Raw genomic sequence first — 21,000 nt, 5'->3', positions numbered from 1 at the left:
AGCAGCAGGCAGAGAGAGAAGCAGGCTCCCTGCTGAGCAAAGACTCCAATGTGGGGCTTCATCCCAGAACCCTGGGATCATGACCAGAGCCAAAGACAGATGCTTAACCAAACTGAGCCACCCATGTATCCCCTCCCACAATTTCTTACCCAACTCTATCTAGCAATAAGTTTTCAATTTTAATAATCAAGTGCTAAGGTTAGAGGAAAAACGCATATATTAAATAAAGATCAACAAATTAGTTTTTGATGTAGATTAGGTTAGATCTCTATTTCTACAATTCAGGACTCTGCACAGTACTTTTTTCATATACCTCTAGAAAGAAGTAACTAATACAGTTTAAGAAGTGGCTCAGATTTTTCAAAAGTCAAAGAACTTTGTCACCAATGAAGTTTCATGAAAGGCAAATCTGAAGCTATTAAAAGTCAAATCTCCACCTCACATCAGTCAGAATGGCTAGTATCAAAAAAACAAGAAATAACAAGTGTTGGTAAAGACATGGAGGAAAGGAAACCCTCATGCACTGTTGGTGGTAATGTAAATTTGTGGGGCCCTTTTGGAAAACAGTATGGAAGTTCCTCAAGTAATTAAAAATAGAAGTATCATATGATTCGTAACTCCAGTTCTGGGCATTTGCCTGAGGAAAATGAAAACACCAACTCAAAAAGATATATGTACACCTATGTTTGTTGCAACATTATTTACAGTATGTAAGCAACTTATGCATCCATCTATAGATGAATTGATCTAGAAGATGTGGTATGGAATAGAATATGAAATTCACAATGGAATATTACTCAGCCATTAAAAAGCATTAAATCTGGTCATTTGTGACAACACAGATAGTATTATGCCAAGTGAAGTAAGTCAGACAGAAAGACACCATATAATTTAATTTACAGTGGAATCTAAAAAACAAAACAAGCAAACAACAACAAAGAAAAACAGATTCATAAATACAGAGAACAAACAAGCAGTTGCCAGCAGGGAGAGGGGTGGGAGGATAAGTGAAATAGATGAAGAGGATTAAGAAGTACACACTTCTGATTATAAAATGTCATAGAAACATACAACATAGGGAATATAGTCAATAATATTTACAATATTTACAATATTTACAATATTTACAATAAAATTGTAATAACTTTGTAAAAAAGTCAAATCTTAAAAACATGCTTTTTAGAACATTGCTGCATGGAAGTGTACAACAATCCAATTTATCACCAATTACCCATATATTCTCAAATATCTAAATATTTCCAAAGAATGTGGCCCCAGGGGCTCAGGTATACTGATTTTAATTTGAGAAGTCAACCAGAAGTCAACCTGTGTTGAAACATTGTTCTCTCCTTCTTGACATAGCAAAGAAGTGAATTCCTCTACCATAATTATAAGCAGAAAGTTTACATCTTACAGAACACTGAGCGGAAAGTTTTGGCCTTTGAAACATTTCCCTTTGGACCACGAGGGCACGCAACACGGAGGTGGAAGGAGCAGAAGGTTTGAAGATGTGAGTTAGATTGCAAAGGCTAAGAGCTCCTCAGTCCTATGCTCTCCCAGGCATCTGCGTGGAAAGGAGCCAATGCTCTTTTGTCTTTGCAACAATGAATAGAAAAAATTCAATTTCTGAGTGATGTCTCAGAAGTTTCTTTCACTCAGTTTTGCCCCTTCTGGCTCTAAAATGAATGAAACGTTTCCAGAGCAGCCTTCCAATACGTCAAGCTGAAACTTTGAAACAAAGTTCCTGCCAGTTCTTTCTATGAAATCTTGAAGTTTTTTGACACTAGTTTTATTATACTACTCTCCTGGGCTCAGTGTGAACAGAGAATCCAGAAGCTGAGCGGGGAATAAATTTAAACCCGGGATGGAGGATGGGAGTAGGAGACTGCAGAGCTAGAACAGGGTAAGCACCACAGGTGGCTTTAATAGCCAACAGCCGCTAGAGATCATAACCCCGCTGCTAGTTCTCTAGCCCCCGCCAGAATCCTATGTTTCAAAGATTATTATAACCAAGGGACTTCGCTGCCATCTAATCTGAATAATGAACTCAAGCTCTAAAGCAATCAAGGATTTTTTTTTCTTTTAACTAAATGTGCCTGAATGTGGTAAACTGACTTTAATCACCAAGCCAAAGTCTTAAAATCCCAGGGGAGGAAGAGAAGAGGGTAAAAAAATTACATAAGGCAGCCGGGGACGGGGTAAAGAGTGAGGAAAGATGGGGTAAGCAGGGATTCCGGGGACAAGAGCCTTCTCCCATTGGAGCTAACTTTTCAAGCCCGCCTATCTCCAAGGCCCTGGCAAACTCATTGCGTGTCCAGGCGTGAAACAGCCCCGCCCGGGGTCCACGTGCGGGCGAGCATAGTGTCCGTGCGCGGGTTCATGGTCCCGCGACGCTGGGAGCGGTACCCCGTCCCCAGTAGACAATGCCGCGCGCGCTTCCAGCGGCCTCTCCGGGATCCGCGCCCCGCGCCGCCCGCCACCCCCTGCCTTGCCGCGCGGGGACACACTCACCAACACCAGGAACTCCAGCGTGCCCACATAGTCCCGCTCGGTCTTCTGGAGCTCGCTGAGCATGCAACAGGCGCAGGCGAAGCTGTTTCTCCAGGTCTTGGGCGCTCTCGGCGCTGGCATCCCCGCGGCTCTCGTCGGTCACGAGGTGGGCGGCGGGACGCAAGGCTGCAGTCCTGCGCGCTATGCCGGTGCCGACTGGTGCCCCGCCCCGCGCCGGCCAGAGGGGAAAGTTGCTGCCTCTGAGAAGTCCGAGGAGGTATGGGCGACTTTACATGCTGGGGAGAGGCTGGGGTGTTGGGAGAATAGAGTGCGCTAGCTGGAACTCCGGCGCGGGAGGCGCGAGGCTCTGAGCAGACAAGGAGAGGGCTCCTGCCCGGGACCTGTAGGCTGAGCCCCATGGCTCTGGCCTCACGCGGCCGGGGCTGGAGGAGAGGCAGCTCCGACAGCCACAGCGGTGACTTGGACATTCATCAAATGCTTTGTATCCATGTGACTCCGACACTTTACCCTTCGCCAAATCTCAGGAAAAAGGAAACAACCCTGGGGAAGTGTGTTGCATGCCAGCTAACTAAGCACACACACACACACACACACACACACACACACACGGAGTCAGCACTTGAGATAAAACTAATTGGAGCTAACTAAGCACACACACACACACACACACACACACACACACGGAGTCAGCACTTGAGATAAAACTAATTGGAGCTAACTAAGCACACACACACACACACACACACGGAGTCAGCACTTGAGATAAAACTAATTGGAGCTAACTAAGCACACACACACACACACACACACACACGGAGTCAGCACTTGAGATAAAACTAATTGGAGCTAACTAAACACACACACACACACACACACACACACACACACACACACACACACAGAGTCAGCACTTGAGATAAAACTAATTGGAGATTCCCAAACCCAGAGGAGGAACTCCAAGACACAGCTCCAGGGTTGCTTCTATGACTCCCGCCTATTGTTTAGCTTTAATGTGTTTTGTACAAATCCTGAAAGCAAAGAAACAAGTTCCCAAGGTTACATAACTGGATGGGAACAAAACAACCATGGTATTAACCCTCCCATCTTTGAAAAGAAACACATTGATTTTTGGTTTTGTTTGGGCACAAAATAGGTTTGCTTTTAAAAGCCCCCCAACCGAGAATAATTCACAGAGCAGATACCCTCCTGCCTGCCCTTGGAAAGTCAGTTAGCATAATAAATGAAGACACTATGGGAAAATGACAGCCCTGGCCCAAACAAACAGACTCCAGATAGAATAAGCATCCCCCTTTGCACTGTGCTGTTTTGGAGGGGTGCTTTGCATGCCTATGACTTTTTTTCAATAGCAAGATGGTATGTGAATTTAATCACAGGCAAAAATACTCGTGCCAATTTTGTTTCTAAGAGGTGCTATGATTTAACACAGTGTCACTAAATGAGCAGCTTTGTCTAAAGCTGTTATTGAGTGGTTATCAAAAGATATGTAGATACACGTAAAGGTATAGAGATACAGATATATTCTTAGGATTTGAAAAAGGAGAGAAACACAGAGCATGGCCTGATTGTAATGTGTATATTTATTGCCTTTTCTCACTTGGAAACAGAATCAGAAGCTAATGAGCACTGAACATTTACAATTCCAAGCAGAATAATCCATATATATTTTTGTCTTTATATTATCCACATTGATTTTTCAGTGTCATTTTATTCCTACTTAGAACTTGAAGCACTCCACACTAATGACATTTAAATATACTGAAGAGTGAATGGTTTTGATGAAAGAAAGTAGCATGTTAATTTTTTCCAATAGTTGAAAGCATTAGCAAAACTCTAAAAATAAAAGATATTTTCCACATTACTTACATTAAAATAATTATCAGAGATATCTTTTCAGAGCATGATGAATCCCTACATCCCTCAAAGAGCAAAGAGGGAGTGAAATATTCTTCTTTTATTAAGGGCACAGCTTTTGAATGTGTGAGGAGCTGATGGACAAGATATGATTTTCCTTTGTTTTGTGCATGCCTATCTACAGGTAGCTCTGAGCAAAGGACAAATAAGCAAATGGCGTCACACCTTGTGGCAGAAGAACAAAGGAGGAGGGGCATTAAAGAGCAGATCTCATAACCCCTAGTAAACAATAAACAAAAGAAACAAGGGAGGACAAAGGAAACACACATCCAGCAATGAATGGGAAAATCAAACATGGTTTAGCCTTTACGCAATGTACCACAAGGAATGAATGCATTTCCTCCTTACATCCACCCTTCTCCAATGTAAAAAGTGAGTAAATAAATCACGCTTTCCATTCAGGCACTCTTATAGATAAATATATACATATCTATATATATTTCTAACCAATTGCCCCCCCCCAAGTTTGAGAGCTGTTTATGCCATTATCCTTCTATCAAAAATAATTAGTTTATATACAACCCACTAGAGCTTCAGCCTTATCTCTGAGAGTAATATATTGAGCTTGAATCTCCAGTGGGGTTTTACCTACCCAAACCATTTGCCTTGAATCTACAAACGTGTGTATTGAGTAACTCTACGTGCATTGCATGGACCTATGGCCTGAGGACCACAGAGACTTGATCTCTAGGCAAATATTTCTGAAGGTATTTCACAGACCATTACACGAAGGTCTTGTTAAACATTTCTGGGCCTCATCCTAGATGTATTGAAGGAGAATCTCAGAGATGCAAGCCCTAAACTCTTTTGACGGGTTTTCATATTATTCTTAGCCCTGCTAATATTTGAGAGCCACCATTCTAAGAAATTATAATTGAGTAGGAGAGTGTTATAAATATAAGTAATTCTGTTAAAAGGAAGCTGCAAGGCATGCTTTGAAAAAATAAAAAAGTGCAAGGACGTTAACAGAAAAATATTCAAGTGTGCACATCCAATTGTCTCTCAAAAGTGCCCATAGAAATTATTATGATAGTAACAGTTTCTCCCCATTCTTCTGTTCCTCGGTGTATTATTCCTCAATACCATTTGTAATTAATAAACAGCTTCAGAACACCATGTAGAGCCCTCTGCCAGGCGCCTCTCAGTGTCTTCTGTAGCCCTGGCAGGAGTTCTTAATTCCTTATCAAAGACTTGAGAGCATAAGAAAACAGGGCCCTCATATCTGGAAACCTTCACTTTGATGGTAAATAAGGTCTTTCATAAACTCTGAACGTGTTGTATCCCTCCCCACTTCCTCTATTGAAACTTTAAGCTCTGTCTGCCAGGAAAAAGAAAGCGACAACAAAAATGATGGACAAGACCCAGTTTTTTCCTGAAATAGTAATGAGGTTGGAGCATCCAATAAAAAGGGGATGGGAAAAAAAGAAGATAGTGAGAAAAGGCTAAGTGGTAAACTAGCCCAGCCATTAAGTTTATTTCATATGCATGAACTTGTTCGGGTTAGAATCTATTATTATACAGTTCAAAGAGCCAAAGTACAATGCACAGTAGGTTTTCCTTGGTCAGAATTAGAGAAGAACAACTCCTGGACAGAAGAACCCAAGATGTCTCTCTAAAAAAAAGAGTTCCCAGCTTGTATTTCTGATAGAGATCATTTTAGCTTGCCTGCCATTCCGGTACTAGTGTTTGCCCAGGTGAAGTAATAAATCAGATTTGATGTGGAAGTCATCAAAAGACAATAGCACTGGCTAAAAAAAAAAGAAAGATCACTTCATTGCACAGCCATCTTGTTAAACAGAGAATTCTAGGAGTCAAACTTTTTTATTTATAAGTAAAATTGATTCTGGCATTTCCTTTACTACTCTAGCCTATAATAGATGATTCTAGACTATACTAGTATAAAGATATAGGTATGTTGGAGCTGTATAAAGCATAATTAGGAGTCTTGGACAAGAAATAATTCTAAAAATACTTATTACTTTAGGATTTTAGAATGTGTATTACCTAAAAGGACAAAATTTAGTTTCACAGCCATATTTTAATTTTAGATACAATGTTCATGGCATAGCAAACTAAATAAATGTTTGAATAGGATTCCTTTGGGAAGACTCTCAAGTTCTTAAAAGTGTGGTCCTTTCTACACTAGCTTGATCAAACCCAAATCATCCTCACAGCCGTAATCTAACATGTAATGGATAATCACTTTCCTCATTATGGAAACTTGACCTACAGCTGTTAGGTCCGTAATCAAAGGAGCGAGACTGATACAAAGCGGAAGTCAAGCAAAGCTTTATTTCGCGCCGAGCATTGAGAATCAAACCAACCGTTCAGGGCCACCTCTTACAGAGAGGGCGGCCACCCCCAGCCTCACAGACTAACTTTTATAAAGCAAAGGCCATGTGGTTGAGCATGGCCACACACAGGTGGCCAATGAGATTGCAACACACAGAGAAAGCTGCACAGTCATGGTAGGTCACACATGGGTGGCCAATTGAATTACAGTTCACCCCATAGTAGCTATTTGAACTAGTCTATCTCCTTAGTCAGAATTGGCGCCCAAAAGTTGCCCAAAAGGCAGGGCCCACACTCCTTGGTAGCTAGGGAGACAATATGCATACTCCACTGATTGGATGTCTCCACTTGACCGACTCATCCCTAAATTCGGGCTCTGTTATTGCCACCTGATCTGACCCACCCTTGTATTTGGGCTCTGTTAGCAGGAACTGGTCAACCATATTTTACTGGTTTCCTGGACTTGCTTTTAAGTAAGTTCCCATGGGGGGGGAGGGGGCGGGGGCAGGGTCAGTTTAAGTTTTACTGCATAAACAACAAAATGGCTGTTCAACCAAAGTGGAGCCACTCTGGCTAAATATGCCCTTACACAGCCATGCCTGCAAAATAAGCAGCCAGTTTTTGTCTATGGTTAATCTCAGAAGAATATCATTCTTACATCATACCATCTGCCTGCTTAGCTCCCTTTAAAAATCCTCTCCAACCTCATAAACCTCAAGCTATACCTTATTTCTCTCATCCCCGTAAAAACTTCTACCCGGTTGTCTTGTTGCCTCTATGAACACCCTCTCTTGTGTCCTCCAAGGTTTTCATTCTAATATATATAAATGTACATGAGATATATAATATATTATATATAATAGTATCTTATTATTATCAATATCTATATATAATATATGAAATTTATAAAAATTATATGTCTTTCATGTCATTGCCTGTGTGTCTTATCCTGGATTCCTTAGAAAGCAGAGAGGAGACAATAGCTAACGTGAAGATAATATATAGGTAATGTGATCCTGGGGGGGGGGGAGAGTGAGGGAAGAAGGAGTGAAACAGAGAAAGGAGAGAAACAGAGTGAAACAATACAAGAATACAAAATAGAGTTGACCATTCCAGTGGGAAACTAGATGCTCTCTTCTACAGGACCTTCTGTGTAGTCTTTTGAAATACAGCTCAGAACTATCCTGGGGGAAGAAAGAGGGAAGCATTTAATCATTATTTCCTATCCCCAGGTGGTCAAGGATTGCTCCATAAGGCATTCATAGGACCTTGTACTTGCATGGTGCCCTTGCATGAATGCTTAGAGGTTTGCACAGATAAAACTGGAGTCAGGAAGCAAGAAGGGTGAGGCACTCTTAGATTGTTCCTGTATGAAGTTGGTGAGGGCATTTGAGGAACTGCATCCATGGTCATCAAGAGTAAGAGAAGAGGTCAAGAGAGTTTTTCCTGGAATACAAGAAGGGTTTGAATCTACTTCAAATCCCTCAGGATAAAGGCAAATGTCATTTATGACCCAGCCTCTCAGGGTTTATTTCATGCCACTCCCACCTTGGCAAACGAACCCCAGCCATGCAGGAGTACTTTCAGAATTCTTAAGTGCCAAGATCCATAGCACAGTCCTTCTTCCTTATCATAGCATCCGTTATGTTCATTTTAATTGCCAGATCAATTGACGGAATTCTTTACAGGACCACAGTATCTTGAAGGAAAAGACAGTGTCACCACAGCTTCTCCAGAATCTGGCATACAGTCTTGTTAAATATATATTTATTGATCAAATGAATGAATGAATTGCACTGGAACTCTTTAATCATTCTATCTCTAAACAAAAATGGTCTTTGTTTAGAGGTGGCCTTTTGCTTCTCCTCTATCATTTCTTCAGGGGAAGGCAAGATAGATACCCTTTTATTTTCTCAGAGAAAAATGGTGTATATGTAAATGACTGTGTCTGTGAATTATGAGCCTGTTTAGGGGACCAGAAGAAACTACAAATATTACATTTCTTGTATTCTCAAAGAAGTACCATTCATCTCACCTGAAATGTGGCAATCACATAATTAAAATCCATATACACTATTCCTAAACCAATCATGGAAAACTGAACGAAATATATGATAATAAATCCAGGAAAAAAAATCACATTACCAAAGCAGAAAAGCAAGTTTACTGAAAACAGATATATAATGTATTAGGCTAGAGAGTTCCTATAAACCCCCTTATATTCCACCTTCCCAACATAGATTTTCTTATTGTGAACATCTTGCATTAGTGTGACACACTTGTTACAATTAATCAGCCAATGTGTATAAATTATTTTTAATGAAAATCTATAGTTTACATTAGAATCCACTCCTTGTGTTGCACATTCTGTGTATTTTAACAGATGTATGATATATGGGTGCCTGGGTGACTTAGTCTGTTAAATGTCTAACTCTTGATTTTGGCTCAGGTCATGATCTCAGGGTGCAGAGATTGAGCCCTGCATCAGGCTCTGTGCTAAGAGGGGAGTCTGCTTCTCTGCCTCTCTCTCTCTCTGCCCCTTCCACCTTGCTCTTTTGCTCTCTTTCTCTTCAATAAAAAGTAAATCTTTTTAAAAATGGATGACATATATCTACCATTACAGGTCAGAAAACAATTTCTAAAAGTGCCCTGCTCTCTATGTATTTACTCCTCTCTCCATTCCCCATCCTGGCAATTACTGATCTTTTTACTGTCTCTGTAGTTTTGTCTTTTACAGAGTGACATATAATTGGAATCATACATTATGTACATTTTCAGACAGGCTTCTTCCACTTAGAAATCTGCATTTAAGTTTCCTCCATGTCTTTTCATGGCTTGATAGCTCATTTCTTTTTATCACTAAATAAAATTCCATTATCAGGATGTACCAGCTTATCAACTTACCTGTTGAAGGACATCTTGAATGTTTCCAAGTTTGGGCAATTAGGAAGAAAGCTACTATGAACATTATTGGGCAGGTTTTATACAGATAGAACATTTCAGCTCCTTCGAGTAAATACCAAGGAGTATGACTGCTGGATCACAAGATGAGAGTGTATTTCTGCCAAACTGTTCTGAAGAGACTGTATCATTTTTCATTCCCATCAGCAGTGAATGAACATTCTTGTTGTTCCACATCCTCACCAGCCTTTGGCAGTATCAGGATTTTGGATTTCGGCCATTCTAATTGGTATGTAGTTACATCCTATTGTTGTTTTATTTTATAATTCCCTAGTGCCATACAAGACTGAATATCTTTTCATATGCATACTTGTCATCTGTATATCCTCTTTCATAATCTGTCTGTTAAGGTCTTTGGTCCATTTTTAATTAGGTTTTTTTTATTATTACTGAGCTATAAGAGCTATTTGTATATCTTGTACAATGGTCCTTTTATCAGATGTGTCTTTTGCAAATATTTTCTCCCAGTCTGTGGCTCATCTTTTTATTCTTTTGACGTTGTCTTTTGGCAGAGAAGATCTTGATTTTAATGAAGTCCAACTTATCAAGATTTTCTTTCATAGATCACATTTTTGGCACTCTATCCAAAAAATGTTTGGCTTTATCATTGTCACACCCAAAGTCACCCATATTTTCTCTTAGGTTGTCTTCTCAGATGTTTAGCTTTGCATTTTACATTCAGGCCCATGATCCATGAGTTAATATTTTTGAGAAGTGTAAGGTCTTTGCCTGGATTTGTGGGGTTTTTTTGGTTTGTTTTTTGCATTGGTTGTCCAGTTGTTCCTGCATGATTTGATGAAAAGACTATCCTTTCTCCATTAAATTGCCTTTGCTCCTTTTTCAAAGATCAATTGATTATGTTAGTGTGGGTCTTTTTCTGAACTCTTTATTCTCTTTCCTTGATCTATTTGTCTATTCTTTCCCCAGTACCGCACTGTATTGATTACTCTAGATTTATACCATGTCTTAAAGTTACTCCTCTGACTTTATTCTTCGCCATATCGGATTGGCTTTTCTGGGTCTTTTGCCTCTCCATATCAACTTTAGAATAGTTTTTTCAATATTTGCAAGTTAGCTTGCTGAAATTTTGTTTGGAATTATGTTGAATCTATATATCAAGTTAGAAAGAACTGACGTACTTACAATATGAAATATTTCTATCCATGAACATAGAATATCTCTTCATTTATTTGGATCTTCATTGATTTCTTTCATCAGAGTTTCATTATATTTCTCATATAGCTATTACATATACATTGTTAACAATATACCTAAGTATAATTTTTTGGTACTAAAAATAAGAATGAAGCTGCTATAAACTTTAGTGTGAAGGTTTTTGTGTGGACATGAGGTTTACCAAGTAAATGGTCTTGTGTTTTTTATTTCAAATTTTAATTATTCATCTCTAGTATAGAAGAAAGCAATTGGCTTTTTATATTTGCCTCGTATCCTTCTAGCTTGTTTTAATCACTTACTAGTAACAGGAGGTTTTTATTGTTATTGTTTTGGATTTCCACATAGACAATCATGTCATCCTACAGCAAGGACAGTTTTATTCCTTCCTTCCTTATCTGTATACTTTTTATTTCCTTTTCTTATTTTATTGCATTAGCTAGGATTTAATACAATATAAAATAGAAGTGGTGAGAGCACATATCTTTGCCTTATTCTTGATCTTAGTGGGAAAGCATCTAGTTGCTACCATTAAGTATGATATTAGCTGTAGGTTTTCAAGGATGTTCTTTATCAAGTTGAGAGAGGGTATGCCCTTTTTTTTATTTTTAAAGATTTTTATTTATTTATTTTGAGAGAGAGAAAGAGACAGAGTGAGAGAGAGCATGAGAGGGGAGGTCAGAGGGAGAAGCAGACTCCTCATAGAGCTGGGAGCCCGATGTGGGACTTGATCCCAGGACTCTGAGACTATGACCTGAGCCGAAGGCAGTTGCTTTACCAACTGAGCCACCCAGGCGCCCAGGTATGCCCATTTTTGATAGTTGTTTTAATTCTTATATTGGCGACATCTGTAAATAAGCAGCACACTTAAAATACTCCTTCCTGTTACAGAAAAGTTATGCAATGTCTCCTGACTACCTACTGTATTATTACATGAGACTATTAACAATTCTGCCTTTCTTTCTCTGACTCACCACCTTCCACCTTTACCTTTTAATTGGTATCTTTAGTTCTGTACTGTCAGGATTGATAATATTTATCTTGTATTCTGTAACTACATTTAAGACATCCACGTTTCTTTTTAAAAGTTTAAAATCAATTAACAGTGTATTTATGATATGACTACTTAAATAATGCTCATTGCATAAATAAGTAATACAATAAAATTGTACTTCCTTCTCCTTAGGTCCAAATTCATAACACTCAGGACACTCAGGGACCTCTTCTAGGTTAAATGGGTTCTGTTTCATAACACACCATCAATTGCTGAAAGACCTGCATGACATTGGGTTTCTTTCATATCTGAACCATGACTTTATTACACAGTCTCTTAGGTTTTGGTTTTATTTTCTACTTTTGGTAGAGATTCTAATTTTCTGTGAAAAGAAGAACTATATCCTTTCTTTGGAAAATCACTAATATTCTCCAGCCCCTTAGGTACTATCTGTTGCTCTGTTTTGTCTTTATTCTGTTCATTCTTCTTGGAGCCCTTGATTGCATTCCCACACTGGACTGATTGATTAAGTACCTGATCAAAAACTGTCATCCTGGGATTGTTTTTCCAAAGCCTTCAGGTGAATTCCACCATCTCTCTTTTCAGAGTCTTTTCTCTTGGTATACTCATTTTCTAGGGCTGCCATAACTAAGTTTTAACATCTCACAGTACTGGAAGCTGAAAGTATAAGATCAAGAGGTTAAAAAGGTTGATTTCTTCTAAGGTCGGTGAGGGATAATCTGGTCATCCCTCTCTCCTATTGCTGGATATCCTCAGATATTCCTTAGCTTGTAGATGTGTTCTCCCCATGTCTTCACATTGTTTTTCTTCTGTGCATGTCTGTGTTCCCTTTTTAGAAGGACACAGTCATATTGGATTATGGTCTCTTCTAATGACCTCATCTTAAATTGATCTGAAAAACTTTGGTCCAAAGAAGGCCACATTCATAGGTACTGGGGACTAGAATGACAAAATCTTTTGGGGGCATACAATTCAACTGACAACACTTGATATCTACACCTATTTTACTGGATTATATCTCAAATGACTTCCTTTAGAAGAGTGCATGAGATATAAATTTTCCGAGTCCTGGGATCTCTAAAATGTAGTTATTTTGCCATGATGCATTTGCTTCAGAATTATTATCCATTAGAACTGGAAATACCATTGCTCATTTTTCTCTTACCAGTTGTGTTGGCGATTAGAAGTCCAGTGCGACTTTGACTCTCTATCCTTTGTAAATGACCTGTTTTATCGATGTGAAAGTTTTTTGGAATTCTCTTTCTTTTGTGTTCTGACAGAAAGATTTCAGGCATATGTTTACATGTGAATTTTCTCTTAATTTACTAGGAACTTGATAGACTCAAACAGAATAGTGTTTTCTGACTTCTGCGAAAGTTTTTTTGTAGTATTTCTTTAAAATTTCTTTCTCTTAGTGGGGCACCTGGGTGGCTCAGTTGGTTAAATGTCTGACTCTTAATGTCAACTCAGATCTTGATCTCAGGGTTGTGAGTTCAAGCCCATTGAACTCCATGCTAGGCATAGAAATTTTTTTAATTAAAATTATTAAAATTTCTTTACCTTTGTTAATGTATGCCCATTTTTCTGGAAATCCTGTTAGTTGAGTTGGATCTCTTAGAATTATACTCTGAATATCTTATCTATTTCAAGTGTTCAATCTCCTCGTTTTGTTGTTGTTGCCTCTGTCTCATTCAATCTCTTTGTTTTTTTCTTTATGTTGTACGAGAACTACTCACATTATATTCTAACCCTTCTTTAAATATTTCATTTGGCATATAATTAAATATATAATAAATGTTCCACTTTGTACCTTGACTGTTCTTTCTTGTAGCATTCTGCTCTTGTACTCGGGGGTACTACCTTCTCAAATCTTTCTCTGAAATTTCTTTGTTTCTTCTAGCAACAATTTTTCTGTTGTTGTTGGTTTTTTGGGTTTTTTCTTTTTCTTCTTTTTTTTTCTTTTGTCTTGTCTTTCTTTTATCCAGTCCTTTTGTGATGTTGACAGTATATTCATTCCAATTAAGAAAAGGGAATGGGATTGTTTCTCTCTGTAGCAGGGATGTGTTTCCTCTATTTATGTGGGTTTGTTTTTCTACTTGGTTTCTCTCATTAATAGACATTTACTGAGACCTTTATGTAGGTGTCTAGGACTTGTCTAAATGAAATGAATTATTTAATGGGTACAGGCAGGTAACAGGTCTTTAGCTGTGGAGGTTCCAACTGCCAAAATGGGAGAACTTTACTCTGGGGTGCTGGCACCAAAAGTTCCAATTCTGCCTATATCAATGCTTCCATCTTATTAGAGAAGAATCCTTAGGTGTTTTTAGTCTGAGACTGATGCTTGATTTTTACACTAAGCATCAGAAAACACAGAGAAGGGAAGCAAAGAAATGAGCATGTCAGGAGGAAAACATTAGGCTGCTGTGCAAATAGCCTTCTCAGATATGCCACTCTTCTCACTCTTGTTGGCTTTACACCTTTCAACTTTCCTCTAGGTCGACCTTCTCCCGTTTTCTGCTCTACACCTGCCTCACTCTCTTTTCCTTGTTGAAAATCTTCCATCCTCTTTTTATCTTTCATAAATGTGTGGAAATCTCTCCCCTGCTCATGTTTCTATTTCATTCCCTTTGCAGAAATGGGTGTTTTCTTTTACTCTTACCTAACGTTGGCAGGGGGTTTGAAGGGATTAAGGAAAAACACATACCCTCTGCCCGTTATCTTGTACCATCTATAAATACAAATTTCAAATTCAATGTAACACTGATGCCAGTGGAACATTTAAATAAAAAAAGTCTGTATTACCAAAAAGAGAAAACTAGTGGTGACTTCATATCTTGATTAACGACATGTATACATACACTTAAATAAGTGTATACACACAAGATGTGGTAGAACAAATAGCCAGTTCTAAGAGGAAAGTTATGGAACTGAAATACACTAGATGGAAGAGTTTACATAATTTTTAAAAAATAGTAAATGGCTCTTTTTTTAAAAGATTTTGTTTATTTGTTTGACAGAGAGAGACATCACAAGTAGGCAGAGAGGCAGGCAGAGAGAAAGGGGGAAACAGGCTCCCTGCTGAGCAGAAAGCCCGATGTAGGGCTCAATCCTAGGACCCTAAGATCATGACCTGAGCCAAGGGCAGCAGCATTAACTCACTGAGACACCCAGGCGCCCCTACATAAGTTTTTAAAGATAATACTAGATAGTGGGTTACACAACATGTGGTATTTTACAGCATAACTGATCTCATTCAACGATTGTAGGTAGCTAATGCCCCTTGATGAATTCCCTATATCCACACCATTTAATAATTTCACAATTTGGTTGCTCCCACTAAGGCATAGAGTCTTTTTTCCCCACTTACTTAAGTCTTAACTGACCTTGTGAATTGCCTTTTCCAAAAGAGTGTGATAGAAGTGATGATCTATAAGTTCCAGAGATTAAGCCCTTAGAAAGAATAACTTCCATTTTTGCCCTCTTGAAAACCTGAGATCATCATCTAGACAAAAGCCCAGAGTAACCTACTGTAGGATTGGAAGCCACGTGGAGAAGAGTCAAAGTACCTTAACCAACAGTCATCATCAGTTGTCAGACATGAGAGTGATAACATCTGGGACTCTAGTTCCAAGTGAGCTGTCACATGACTGCAACCATATGAAAGAGCTCAGGCAAGACAAGAAGAAGAAACACTCACGTGGTCTACTCACAAAATTAAGAAAATAATAAATTTTGATGTTTTAAGTCACTAAGTTTTGGAATGTATTTTTTTTTCTTGAGCAATGGATTTTTTTTTTAAAGATTGTATTTATTTATTTGACAGACAGAGATCACAAGTAGGCAGAGAAGCAGGCAGAGAGGGAGGAGGAAGCAGGCTCCCCACTGAGCAGAGAGCCCAATGTGGGACTTGATCCCACAACCCTGAGATCATGACCTGAGCCAAAGGCAAGGGCTTTAACCCACTGAGCCACCCACACGCCCTGAGCAATGGATTTTTAAAAGCAACCTCTAAGAGAAGTTCTGAACTTTGTGTCTAATTGAACATATTTTAGAGGTGGGGGAGGGGCAGAGGGAAAGGGAGAGAAAGAATCTTAAGCAGGCTCACGCCCAGCATGACATGGGGCTCTGTTTTACAACCCTGAGAAAATGACGTGAGCCAAAATCAAGAGTTCAATGCTTCACCAACTGAGCTACCAAGGTGACCCTCTTATTGGACCATTTTAATGGTACAGATTCATTCCTTCAGCAATCAATGTGACTGAAGGAATTATGTATGCTGATTGGCTTAGGGCTGAATTTTTGCTTTTCCTTGAACTAGTTAGTGTAGCAAGAAGTTGTCATGAGTGGCTTAGGTCAAACCAGGTCATCCCTAGCACTGAGGGTGGGTTCAATCTCATGGAAACCAGTGGAGTAGGAGTAAAGGGGATGCTACAGAGGCAATTACAATGTCTAGGACAGGAGGGAGGAGGCTAGTAACTCACCTTGGAAAAGTTTCTGTTCATGACCATTATCCATTGTTGCTTCTCTTGAACCCAACATTATCACTATGGAAATGCTGGCACCTTTGCCCAACTTGCAACTATTAGAATTGTCACCTTTGAGTCTACCTAATCGCTGCTGCCATTACTTCAAGCCATTGCTGCCAACATTATGAAACTACTCCATAGCTTCAGTAATCATGACTTTCAGCGTGAGCTGCAGCTACTGCCAAAGTGCTGGACTGCGTTCCAACCTAAACTGAACTGAGAACAGGGTATAGGGAAGGTCTAACCGAAAGGTAAAGTTGGAAAGACAGAAGACATGAGGCAGAAATAAAGGACAAACGGGGAAGAAGAGGAGAGTATGTGGCCCCACCTTGGTGGCAAAGGCACAGAATTCACAGGTGATCTGGAAAAGACTGTGTGTCCCTGCCATTAGAAGCACAGTAGTTTTGGGGGTAACAAGAACAGCTCTGACTGCAAAATCATCTATAAAAGAGAGAAAAGTCAATGTCCAGTGGAGGAGCCAGAATTTTAGGAAGTACTCTGAGTTCTGACACTCGCCATACCTGCCACCCAGAATGATCTGTGGGCCTGCCTTGGAAGTCAAACATCTGGATCCCTGAAGAGTGTCCCATTGCCTCCAGGATCTCATTCATACATTCCCTAAGTAGCTGCCAGAGAGGATTTTCTCACTTTAACAACTGTGAAGCCCTAGGAGGTTCTGTGTATTTCCACTTCTTATGTTTGGCTGCTGCTTTGAAAGTGCTCTACAGTTGCACCCCAGGTCAGGTTGACATGTGTAGTCTGTGGGATGTGGGGAGAGTGAAAAAGAAAAAGCTGGAAGGGGATATGCATATCCCAGGCAGAATTCTCTCAGCTCTTACATTCTGTTCTCTCACATTTGTATGCATTTCTGTCATATTTTATTTTTTAAAATGTGGTACCAAATTAGTGGGTTCTACTTGATTATATTTTCTATTTGAGTGTGCATCCATATTCATAAAAGCATTGGATCCCTAGTTTTCCTTTTTTGTGCTCTCCTTAACAAATTTTATTATTAAAGTTAACCTGAACTCTTACCATAAATGAGAAATCATCTAAAAAAATCTGTGATCTGGAATAGTTTAATAACATTGAAATTATCTGGATTAAACATGTGAGCTGGAAGGCAGTTGTAAGATAACCCATCCAATAGTAGTCCCTATTTAAATAGTAGTGATTAACCTAACTTGCAACATCTATTTATATTCGATTATGAGAAATTTTTTTATTAAATTTTTTATTTATTTCTTATTTTTTAATAAACATATAATGGATTTTTATCCCCAGGGGTACAGGTCTGTGAATCACCAGGTTTACACACTTCACAGCACTCACCATAGCACATACCCTCCCCAATGTACATAACCCCCCTCCCCCTCTCCCAACCCCTCCTCCCCCCAGCAACCCTCTGTTTTGTGAGATTAAGAGTCACTTATGGTTTGTCTCCCTCCCAATCCCATCTCGATTCACTTATTCTTCTCCTATCCCCTAACAACCCATGTTGCATCTCCATGTCCTCATATCAGGGAGATCATATGACAGTTGTCTTTCTCCGATTGACTTATTTCACTAAGCATGATACCCTCTAGTTCCATCCATGTCATCGCAAATGGCAAGATTTCATTTCTTTTGATGGCTGCATAGTATTCCATTGTGTATATATACCACACCTTCTTTATCCATTCATCTGTTGATGGACATCTAGGTTCTTTCCATAATTTGGCTATTGTAGACATTGCTGCTATAAACATTCATGTGCACGTGCCCCTTCGGATCACTATGTTTGTATCTTAGGGTAAATACCCAGTAGTGCAATTGTTGGGTCATAGGGTAGTTCTATTTTCAACATTTTGAGGAACCTCCTTGCTGTTTTCCAGAGTGGCTGCACCAGCTTGCATTCCCACCAACAGTGGAGGAGGGTTCCCCTTTCTCTGCATCCTCGCCAGCATCTGTCATTTCCTGACTTGTTAATTTTAGCCATTCTGACTGGTGTGAGGTGATATCTCATTGTGGTTTTGATTTGTATTTCCCTGATGCCGAGTGATGTGGAACACTTTTTCATGTGTCTGTTGGCCATCTGGATGTCTTCTTTGCAGAAATGTCTGTTCATGTCCTCTACCCATTTCTTGATTGGATTGTTTGTTCTTTGGGTGTTGAGTTTGCTAAGTTCCTTATAGATTTTGGACACTAACCCTTTATCTGATATGTCGTTTGCAAATATCTTCTCCCATTCTGTCAGTTGTCTTTTGGTTTTGTTAACTGTTTCCTTTGCTGTGCAAAAGCTTTTGATCTTGATGAAATCGCAATAGTTCATTTTTGCCCTTGCTTCCCTTGCCTTTGCCATTGTTCCTAGGAAGATGTTGCTGCAGCTGAGGTCGAAGAGGTTGCTGCCTGTGTTCTCCTCAAGGATTTTGATGGATTCCTTTCTCACATTGAGGTCCTTCATCCACTTTGAGTCTATTTTCATGTGTGGCATAAGGAAGTGGTCCAATTTCATTTTTCTGCATGTGGCTGTCCAATTTTCCCAGCACCATTTATTGAAGAGGATACCTTTTTTCCACTGGACATTCTTTCCTGCTCTGTCAAAGATCAGTTGACCATAGAGTTGAGGGTCTATTTCTGGGCTCTCTATTCTGTTCCATTGATCTATGTGTCTGTTTTTGTGCCAGTACCATGCTGTCTTGATGTAGAGCTTGAAGTCCGGAATTGTGATGCCACCAACTTTGGCTTTCTTTTTCTATATTCCTTTGGTTATTCGAGGTCTTTTCTGGTTCCATATAAATTTCAGGATTATTTGTTCCATTTCTTTGAAAAAAACGGATGGGATTTTGATAGGGATTGCATTAAATGTGTAGATTGCTTTAGGTAGCATAGACGTTTTCACAATATTTATTCTTCCAATCCAGAAGCATGGAACATTTTTCCATTTCTTTGTGTCTTCCTCAATTTCTTTCATGAGTACTTTATATTTTTCTGCATATAGATTTTTAGCCTCCTTGGTTAGGTTTATTCCGAGGTATCTTATAGTTTTGTGTGCAATTGTAAATGGGATTGACTCCTTATTTTATCTTTCTTCTGTCTTGTTGTTGGTGTAGAGAAATGCAACTGATTTCTGTGCATTGATTCTTTTTTTTTTTTTTTTTTTGTGGTGAATTTTCCGCCTTGTCATTTTGTCCAGATAAGAGTATATGAAGGAGCAAGTAAAATACTAAAAGGGTGGCAAAGACCCCAGAAAAATGCGCTTTAACCAAATAAGAAGAGACCCCAAATCCTGCGGGGGAGAAAGGGGATAAAAAGAGGTTCATAAAAAAAAAGAAAAATTTAAAAAAGAAAAAATATAAAAAAGAATATATATATATATATATATATATATATATTAGAAAATTAGTTAAAAACTTTAAAAAAGAAAAGGGTAAAAGTTAAAAAAAATTTAGCAGAAGAAGAAAAAAATTGAAAAAAAAATTTAAATTAACTGCAAGACTAAAGAATCATGGGGAGAAAGCCATGAGCTCCGTACTTTGCTTTTTCTTCCTCTGGAATTCCGCTGCTGTCCTTGGTATTGAACCTGCTCTCCTTGGTAGGTGAACTTGGTCCTGGCTGGATTTCCTCTTGATCTTCTGGGGGAGGGGCCTGTTGTAGTGATTCTCAAGTGTCTTTGCCCGAGGCGGAATTGCACCGCCCTCACCAGGCGCCGGCTGAGTAATCCACTTGGCTTTGCTTTCGGGAACTTTTGTTCCCTGAACACTTTCTGTAGAGTTCTGGAGGACAGGAATGAAAATGGTGGTCTCCCAGTCTCTGGCCCGGAGGAGCCGAGAGCCAGGCCCCCACTCCTGAGTGCGCCCCCAGAGAACAGCGCCCAATCACTCCCATATCCCCGGCCTCCAGCCATGCTCTGAGCTCACCCAGCCTGCGACCTGTTCAAGGTAACCCCGAACTGAGAGCTCACTCCTCAGCTCTGTCTCTGTAGCTGGCTTCCCTGTTGTAATGCCTGCAAGCTCTGCGACACTCCAACACCCCCGATCCTTCTGTGACCCTGCGGGACCTGGGGCTATGCTGACCCTGCGCAGGCTTCACCCCGGTTTAGCCTCTGGAGCAATGTCCCTCCATGGAACAGACTTTTAAAAGTCCTGATTTTGTGCTCCCTTGCTCCACCGCTTGTCGGGAGCCGGCCTCTCCCCCCGCAGTCTATCTTCCCGTTGTTTTGGATTCACTTCTCCGCCAGTCCTACCTTTCAGAAAGTGGTTGATTTTCTGTTTCTAGAATTGCTGTTCTTCTTCTCTTCGATCTCCCGTTGGATTTGTAGGTGTTTGCAATGTTTAGATAAGTTATCGAGCTGATCTCCTGCTACCTGATGTAGTCTCAGTCTGCTACTTCTCTACCATCTTGACTCCTCTCTCTGGTGCCGGTTGTTAAGAAAATAAGCCCAATACATAAATTCCATTAGGACTTTGAATGTGTGCCTTTGTCACAAAGGAAAACAACCAATTGCTTGAAAATCCCATGTCATATAAGGTATAATATTCCATGTAACCTGTAATTATGGAGACTAAAGGCAGTTGTGGAATAGGTAGTTCCTATGAGGGAATGTTTCCA

The 21,000-nt window shown here is 39.6% G+C and overlaps 1 long non-coding RNA gene and 1 pseudogene across 1 annotated transcript in view; one reads left to right on the top strand and one right to left on the bottom strand.

Moving 5' to 3' along the window:
- Positions 1-2,626, bottom strand: part of LOC123951916 — a 50,911-nt gene extending 48,285 nt beyond the window's left edge. The window contains exon 1 of the long non-coding RNA XR_006820534.1: positions 2,512-2,626. This is a non-coding gene — a long non-coding RNA (uncharacterized LOC123951916). The remainder of the gene's footprint in view (positions 1-2,511) is intronic.
- The window catches only part of LOC123946204, a 928,361-nt pseudogene that overhangs the window by 507,018 nt on the left and 400,343 nt on the right, over positions 1-21,000 (top strand).

This window comes from Meles meles, chromosome 1 (assembly GCF_922984935.1).
Source record: "Meles meles chromosome 1, mMelMel3.1 paternal haplotype, whole genome shotgun sequence".
NCBI classification, from domain to species: domain Eukaryota; kingdom Metazoa; phylum Chordata; class Mammalia; order Carnivora; family Mustelidae; genus Meles; species Meles meles.
This window is presented reverse-complemented; position numbering and strand designations above follow the sequence as displayed.